The sequence below is a fragment of the Schistocerca piceifrons genome, chromosome 11, assembly GCF_021461385.2.
Source record: "Schistocerca piceifrons isolate TAMUIC-IGC-003096 chromosome 11, iqSchPice1.1, whole genome shotgun sequence".
Taxonomy (NCBI): domain Eukaryota; kingdom Metazoa; phylum Arthropoda; class Insecta; order Orthoptera; family Acrididae; genus Schistocerca; species Schistocerca piceifrons.
In genome coordinates this window covers 31,470,961-31,480,190 of record NC_060148.1, presented here as the reverse complement: position 1 = coordinate 31,480,190, position 9,230 = coordinate 31,470,961, and the positions used below count along the sequence as shown (strand labels likewise).

The window sequence follows — 9,230 nt, the reverse complement described above, 5'->3', positions numbered from 1 at the left end:
ATTTAGCCCGCGAATGAATGCTGCTGAAGAAATGTTCAAACCAAAGGGAAGTTTCCGAAACTGATAACAAACGCCGAAACAAAGGAAAGCTGTGTATTTTCTACATTCTGGATGAAGTTCGATCTGATAAAAGCTGGATCTGAGATCAATGGAAGACAACACTTTTACACCATTAAAATTTTGAAGTAGTTCTTCCAACGTTTGCGGCCTGTCTGTTTCAGGAATAATGATCGTATTGATTTGTCTCGAATGTAAGACAAGCCTGATCGATCCATTTTTCTTCTCAACAACATGTAATGGATTGTTGTATGAGCTTACTGCAGGCTCAATAATGCCCTCGTCAAGCATAGATTGTATTTCTGTTCTAACACGGTCCCTATAATGTGCTGGAATTATGTATGGTCTAACACAAAATTTAGTATGCTCACGAACACGAAATTGGTATTGAAATCCCTTGATTGTTCCTGTTTTATGAGTAAAAACTGTGGAATGTGCTTGTAAAATCTCAAAAAGGTCCTGCCTATCAGTGTCATTACAATTCTCAATTGTTTGAATTTTATTCTGAATTAACTTATTAGTGTCAAATGCGCCGTCGATATCATCCCTGTCAGTACTTGCAGAGTGATTGTTAGTGTCTAGTTCCGTAGAAAAGTCCGAACTGTTGTCTAACAGAAGGTAAAGTCGATTAATTTCCTCGTCATGGTTTGAGAGCCAATCTTCAAATTTCAAAGCTATTGACTTACCTTCTTCCTCTAAACTTATTTCAGCATCGTGAAAGTTTAAGATTGCTTTGTATTCATTCAAAAAGTCTACTCCCAATATAATTTCCGTCGACAATAATGGAACAATGAGAAAGTTCATAGAGAAGCTGTGGCTTTGACAAAAGAATTCTAAATTGGTTTGTTGGCATACATTTAAACTTTTTCCAAAGATTGCACCTTGTAATTTAATCTTACGTAACGGAAGTGTGGGGCAATCGTTCGATTTGTTGCATTTGCTAAAGGCTGTTTCACTAATTACTGAGATGGGACTGCCAGAGTCAAGTACTGCCGTAAATTTTACGTCATTTACAGTAATGTGAATCACAGGATATGCAATGTTGTTAAGTTTTACGTCGTGTTCCTGGAGTAAATTGTCCCTAATGTCTTCCATTTTTACGTAATTACTAGCTACGGCAGCTGCGTCATCAGTTTCATAAGTACGTTTTGTTGCTGCCAGCGGTGTGAGTCATTGCCTATTGTCTCTTTGTTGGCGCGCGTCGTTATTGGGATTTGGAGACCTAACTTCTACAAATTCACCGTGACGAGAGGGCCCTGCTCTGTTTGAATCCCGCCAGTTCTGATGCAATTCAGGTCTGTCGTTACGATCATATCGTCTGTCGTCATATCGGTAGATTCCATAGTTTCTTTCTTGTCGATCACGTCGTGGAGAATTTCTCCCTGAATCGTAACTGCGCGCTGGACCGTTGCGTCTGCAGTTATTCTGTCTCCCTTGATAATAATTATTTTGGTTCTCATATTGTCTGTTTCTCTGATTGTCTCTGTGATAGTCATTACCGCAGAGAGGTGATCTTTCCCTGTAATTATTACTACTCTGGCAACGGTTGTCATACGGGTGGTGTCTGTTTTGGTCACGATTTACGTTGAGAGAATAGCCTTGTCGTGTATTATTTCTGTCATCGCGGAATTGTGACGGATGTGATCTGTAATTGATGTGCTCCTGTTTTCGCGTTCCGCGATTGTCAGTGTCAATTTCCAGTTCTTGTAACAGTCCCCGAAAAGCTTCAATGCCGTCTTTGCAACGTCCTTCTAAAATAATATGTCGTAAATGTTGAGGTAATTTGATTAAGCAAATGCGGATGAGTTCTGAGGGGCTGTATGGGTTTGACAGGTACTGATTCTTGTGCAACATGTCTTCAAAATATTTCACAAGACTGGAAAATTCAGATTGTTCGAAATGTTTCATCATTATGATGCTATGTTTTACTCGGTCTTGTGTAGCTTGAGACCAAATGCTGAGAGGAAGGCATGATAAAAATCTCCTTCACTGTGGCAATCGTGAATGACCGATCGCATTCTTACAGCTGGTTCATTCTCCAAGTAGCCACACACAAATTCTAACCTGTGCTCCAATGACCAGTTGGGAGGAAAACAATGAGAGAATTGATGGAGCCACGCTTGTGGATGAATGTCGTTGCCAGAATTCTTAAATGTTATAAATTTACGTGTGGTAATGAACAGCTTATAGTCAAAATCATCATGTCGGCGAGTCGCATATCGGTCATTGTTACGTCGTTTCGGCGGTTCCATCTCAAAATTCGGTGCACCTTGCCAATTTCTTTCATAATTTCCGAAATGCCCTGTGTTATTATTCTGTGGCTTTTCTGTATTTCTATGTTCCTCTTCCCATATTGGGGCGCGAGTGTCCTCTGATATACGTAATTCTTGTATTACCTGTGTCAGCTGATCTTGTACTTCCCGGATTTCTCTTTGGTGTTGCGTATTTATTTGATTCTGATTTTGTTTGAATTTCCTAATTTGTTCGCACTCTTCTGTGTCATTAAAGACAACCGGTTTTGTGTCATTCAGATTATCATCTACCTTCGTAGATAAATTATTTAGCTTATCCGAAAGTTCAACTACTTTCTCTGATAATGAACTAATTTCCTCCATGTGTCTTTCTGAACCAATTTTCAGAGTATCTACTGTGTCCTTTAAGTTTCCTTGAGTTTTTGCAAGTTGCATAACCGAATCGGTAGATGCAACTGAGTCAATTTTAGCTTGCAAGGTCTCATGATTTTCATGAACAATAGTTTGCAGTTCTTTTATGGCTGCTTCGTGATTCTGTAATGCATTTTCATGCCGTGAAAAAATAGGTCGAAAATGCTCACAAATTTGTGTTTTTACGTCATTACAGACTTTTTGACATTTCGATTCAATGTTATGTAACTCAGTAGTTAAATCATCATGTGTTTGTTCAAGCTTATGTTCCACTGAGTCTAACTTTTGAAGCTTTTGTTCCATTGCGTCTAACTGTTGCTGTGTTTGTCTCTGGTGTTGTTCCATTGTGTCTAACTTTTGAAGATGTTGTTCCATTGTGTCTAACTTTTGAAGCCTTTGTCCCATTTGTTGCATTAACTGTAATAACAGTGCACTGGTGTCTGAAACATGTTCCTCAGTGCTTTTCGGCAGTGAATTTGCACCGGCAACATTCACATTTTGACAAGCATAAAATGTGTCTTGATTTATTTGAGAAAACGGTGAGGACGCAAAACCTGAATCTACAGTATTTGCAAGATTGTGTCCTGTCATTTCGGGTTCCTGAGGCGAGCTGTTGCCGACCGATCGATGCTTCCCTGTTCACTACCTGTTTCACTGTCTACACCATTATTTACCGCCCGCTCCATTTCCCTATGCACAATTACCAAATTACTACTTTGAATGTCTGTTAATTCATTACTCGGCGGCGCTGATAAGCTACGCTCGTCGTCACTATTATTTCTCAGTTTACTTCGGAGCCTAGTATTACGTTTTTCACACGCCATTATTGTCACAATATTTCACACGATAACACAGAAAAGCACAACTTGAAGAGCAAAAATAAGAGAACACATTAACATAGCATTGAAAATAATATGCAGTTAATTGCAAGCGCAGCTGCGAAATACTTGGTGCAAATCTACATGCATGCCACAACTGTTTTACTGTACACAACAATGAAAGACTGCAACTACAAAGGAGATTCTCACTACAATTACGCGCTCGCAATAAACAATAGCTACACTAATCAAACAAACTACAAGAAAAAAAACAGAAGATTCCAGTGAGGTATCCTCGGCTAAGGGCCGACATATGAAACGTCCCCTTAGAACAATTATACATGACTGTGCTTAAACTGACACACAATATTTTTAGCGCAACGCAGTCTGACTTTCAAAAATCCCTGCAAAAGAATGGCCCTGACTAACATTAACCTATACCTTTCGCAAATCACTTATCTCACAAAGATCTTCGTTACTCGAACTACTGCAATACAGCGAGCGCCACTACTGCCAGCTAAATAAAAGATTCAAACTACTGAAGGCACTAACTACTGATAGGCATAGTTAGCAAATGAAAGGTTTTAATAGAGAACAAACAATGTATTTACCTCAATAGTGTTCAAAAGTCATAATGTATATAGCAGTTCATGATATCCAGTATTACAAATTTCAAAACTCCATCTCTCTCCTCACATCCACCACTGCTGGCGGCTCACCTCCAACTGCGCAACGCTACGCGCTGTTAACATCCAACTGGCCAACACTACAATGGCAGACAACAGTGCAAACTAGCCACAGACTGCACACAGCACAGCCAGTGATTTTCATACAGAGCGCTTCGTAACGTTGCCGATAAGAAAACATAAACAGCCTACTTACAAATTTTGTTTTTTACGTCCTTCGCGATGCATGAGTAAGTTCGTTACTAATACTTCTGAAATAAGGGAAGGAATTAAACATTTAATTTTTTTAAATGCAAAATGAGATTTTGTCGCTCCAACCATTTATTACTCACAACATACGACATTACACAAGAAGTAAGTAAACTTTTCTAAATAACTTTAATGAAGAAACTCGTAATACGGGAAAAAAGTAATCACAGTAGAGACGTACAATAAGAAATCACGTACAGTTCAAACAAACAACGCATGTTGTCGAATTTTTCCATTTTCTCTTCTGGGTCCACTCCTAACATTAGCCCTCGAATTTTTAGTTGTTTGGGTATCAAGGACTGTTTCATGCGTTCATGAATCTGCGGCTTCACCATTTGCCAACTAATTTCGTCAAGCAGATCAGCTCGTTTCACTTTGACATAGTTTTTGTTTGCTGAATAAATGGATAAAGCAGTGATAGCGGCGATATTTAAAATATTGTAAAAAAATTGCTGTTGGCCATCTTTTAGTAGCTCTTGCTGTATCATAATTTGAACAAAGTTTGATCGAGTACGTCAATTCCAACTTTGGTGCGATTGTAGGATGTAACGATTTCTGGTTTGTTTTTTGAAGTGGTGGACTCGTCAATCGCTGCATCATTGTGCACACTTGAAAGTAAAATTACTGCTTTCTTTTTCCTTTCGCAGTAGGATACAAGCATCATGTCTAAAGCCGAAAACAGAAGTGTTTAATTCTCGACATTTGGTGGGTAAAAATTTCTGAGGTATTATTTCTTTTTTGTTGTGTCTGATTGTTCCAACATAAGTTGTCTTTTTTTTTTCAAGCAGTTCTTGAAGCAGAGGGTATCTAAGTAAACCAATTACCGCCCGTGATGTTAATCCTGTGCCTAACATTGGTTTCGCAATTCTCATGTCGACCTCCTTTCTTGCAATGCTTACATCAAAAGTCCCCGCTGGCTGTTTCCCACAATAAATTTCCATATTCACAGTAGACATTATTCCGCAATCCACTAATGCAAACACCTTCAGGCCATAACGAGCAGGTTTACTAGGTATAAACTGTCTGAACGGACATCTTCCACGAAAACCAACCAGCTGCTGACCAATTGTGAGGCACTCCGCAGGAGTATAGTACTTCTGAAAGTTTTCTATCACCAAATCCATAAGTTATCGTACTGGTGCAAATTTGACGAGCTTTCTTCTCTCATTTCTGGTGCTTACGATATCAAATCTGAGGCAACGATGCAAGAAATGAAATCTGTTCCTCGAAATACTCAAATAGACTCTTTCAATACTACTGCCTTCCTCGTTGTCCCATATTTTGCAAGTATTCAACTTGGAAGACTTTAGCATACCAGTGAAAAAAAGTATACCGAGAGGGGTACGCATTTCACACTGATCTGTAAATTTCGCATCCCGTTCTCTAGAAAATTTGTGCCTGATTGCTTCTATGTAAATACTGCTACTTTTCACGATCAACTTTATTATTCTATCATCAGTAATCAAGTTAATGCAATTGATTTCAGATTTCGCATTTTTTGTCTCTCCTTTTGGACCAGGAAGAACGAAGAATGATATTGCCAGATTTTAACACTAGGACGAGGCAGTAATTTATTCGATTTTGTTTTATCCTTTTCAAAATAAAAATCAGACTCTTCACTTGTCTTGTTGAAGTTCTCTTCCTTGTCGATATTATCTTCTTCCGATTTTTCTTTACTTGCCCTGTTGAAGCTGTCTTCCATCTCCGCACTTGATTCCATGTCCACATTGTCTTCTTCCGATTCTTCCACGTCATTCCTTCGAGTTTGCTCATCTGATCGATCATCATCCTCGCTTGTGTATCCATCGCACAGATCGGATTCACAATCGGAAGGTTGATCAGTCTGAAGTTCTTCCCCTAGCCATTGCATCCAAATCCTTCCATCAGAAGAGCGATCTGCCATTATACCTAAATAATAACGATAAATTAATACTACAACAGTAATCCAAACATATTTCGAATACGAGGGTTGGAACTTGAATAGTGGCAACTATTTGTTCACAACCGACACAAAAGAGTTACATGTTTGCACTTGTTACTGTCCTTCAAAGTAGTCACCAGCGATGTGGAAGGCGTAGCATACCGTTAGCAGTGCCCGTTCTGTTGATGGTGCGAATGGAGCGGTCTACTGCCTGTCGAATCTCTGGAACAGTTCTGAAGCGAATACCAGAAAGTGGTTCCTTCATCTTCAGAATCAAAGTCACGAGGACCTAAGTCCGGGGAGTATGGTGGACGGTACAGTACTTCCCAGTCCCATCGACCGAACAGAGCAGCCACAGCTTGCGCTGTATGCGCCTGCGCATTGTCGTACAAAATGATGGGAGGGTTGCGCAGAAAGTGTCGCCGTTTCTTTCGCAAAACTGGCCGCAGGTGGTGCTCCAAAAAGCGAACAGTAATACTGTGCATTGACGGTCTGCCGTGGAGGAACCTAATGCGTTAGGATAACACCATCACAGTCGTACACGAGAATCACCGTAACTTTCACCATACTGGGGCTGTGACGCACTTTCGACTATCGCGGCGACCCATAATGACGCCATTCATTGGACTGGCGTTTCAGTTTTGGCTCGTACGATGTGGCCCACGTCTCACCCAGTGCTTAGATACGGCGTAGGAAAGCCTCTCCTTTGCGCTCATAGCGCTCCAAGTGCGTCTCAGCAGTGTCTTGACGCACCGATTTCTGCATTTCCGTCAAGCCGTGCGGGACCCATCGTGATGCAATTTTATGCATGCCCAGGCGTTCCTTCAGGATGCGAGGCACAGTCGTATGCGCTAATCCGGTTTCGTGGGCGAGCTCACGAATCTTATGGCGTCGATCACTGTCCACTAACGCGGCAACAGCATGCACTTCTTCTTCAGAGACGCTGGGACGACCTGCCCGATGCATGCCTGCCACAGTTTGCCGACCTTCCTTGGAGGCTTTTACCCCACGTGCGACTGTTCTGTACGACTATGCCGATTCCCCGCACGCCTCTTGGAGACCCTGATGACACTGTCGTGCTGTACGACCTCTGGCACATTCAATCTTGATCCAACTCCATTGTTCGTGTTTCGAAAACATAGTGACACCGTTACGTTAGACCGCTCGCTCACAAGTGACTGTGTTCCCCTCGATTGTGCGCACGCCGGTGACGTGGGACGGGCGAGTCCATTTGCTGCTAGGTAAGTACTGTAGGTATGTCAACAACGTGTGCTATCAGCGACAGTAGTAGATTCCATTGCATAGTGTCTCTACAGCAGTGTTGTCACTATTTAATTTCGAACCTACGTATAATAATAAAAAAAAAAGCACTCCGTCTCCAGCCCACAAGGGGCCCTATCGGGACCATGCGACCGGCGTGTCATCCTGAGGATGCGGATAGGAGGGGCGTGTGGTCAGCACACCGCTTTCCCGGTCGTTACGATGCTCTTCTTTGATCGGAGCCGCTACTATTCGGTCGAGTAGCTGCTCAGTTGGCATCACGAGGCTGAGTGCACCCCGAAAAATGGCAACAGCGCATGGCGGCCCGGATGGTCACCCATCCAAGTGCCAGCCACGCCCGACAGCGCTTAACTTCGGCGATCTCACGGGAACCAGTGTAGCCACTGCGGCAAGGCCGTTGCCCCCAACCTACGTATAATGGAAATTAAAATTTTTACTTGCTATATGAAGTATGTGCTGGTACTTCGATACTCGCGTGCTGTATTCGTGTGCACCAAACACGACAGGGAACACTCAAGACTTTCCTATGAGAAGATCCGTCCAGAACAGTGCACTGCAGGTACGGGTCAGAACACCAGACTGAGAATTTCAGCCCCGCCGCTCTTGCCAACGATAAGAAAATAACGTTTAGAATGACAATGGAGTACATCTGTACTGCGCGCGAGTAACCGAGGGTTAACGAGTGCGACAAGTGTGAACCGTTGCAGCTGGTGCAACGCTTACGCTATGACGAGCAACGTACGGGTCACGCCTGCATCGCTGCAAGTGCAATATCTTCGCGTTCCGTCCATTCCACGCGTCGACTTCGTCTTCCAATTTCTCGGGATGTAGTTTGTAACCTCCCCACAAAATTGAATAAATAATAATAATGAATATGATTCTAATTCTAGTCTAACCTCAGAACAAAATTGGTTCCCATTTATAACCTCCCTACAGAAATTCATTCACATTCAACCTCCACACAAAATTTGTTTCCCATTTAATGTACCCACAAAATTCTTTTCTCATCTAATGTCAGCTCGAAACAGAAAAATTCCTAAACCTCGTAATAAAAAATAAATTCAGTAACCTGGTAAACTATGGACGACAGCAGTGCTGCGTCATGGCCCTGTAAAATCATTCTGAATAAAAAAGGAAAAATTCTTACCTCAATAAAATTGTCGAATATATCTGCTCTTACAATAAATTTTTCCGGCACAGCTCTGTGCAATGCTGGCCGATAGATTGGTCATTTATGAAAGGAAGCAACTGATTTTTCTTTTGCAACAATCGGAATGATCATGGACTGGAGAAATTAGTAAATTCTTTAAATTGAAATGAATGCTTGTAAAAAAAATTACTTTATATGACAAAGGTTATTATTAGGACATTTTTTAAAATATTTACATGGGAGTTCAGATAACATTACTAGATATGCGCGAGGCTGCTTTTTTTTTTACCTTATACAATAATACTCAGGCTCCGACATCGCTGCACCACGACCGGGCCAGCCAACACGATACACCAGACCAGACCAGAGCAGACTCCAGACTAGCGCAGACTAGCAACAACTTAC

General features: G+C 41.6%; 1 pseudogene; it reads right to left on the bottom strand.

Annotated features, from left to right (window-relative positions):
• Window positions 1-7,959: 7,959 nt before the first annotated feature.
• On the bottom strand, window positions 7,960-8,077 carry LOC124720618 (annotated as a pseudogene).
• Window positions 8,078-9,230: the final 1,153 nt, after the last annotated feature.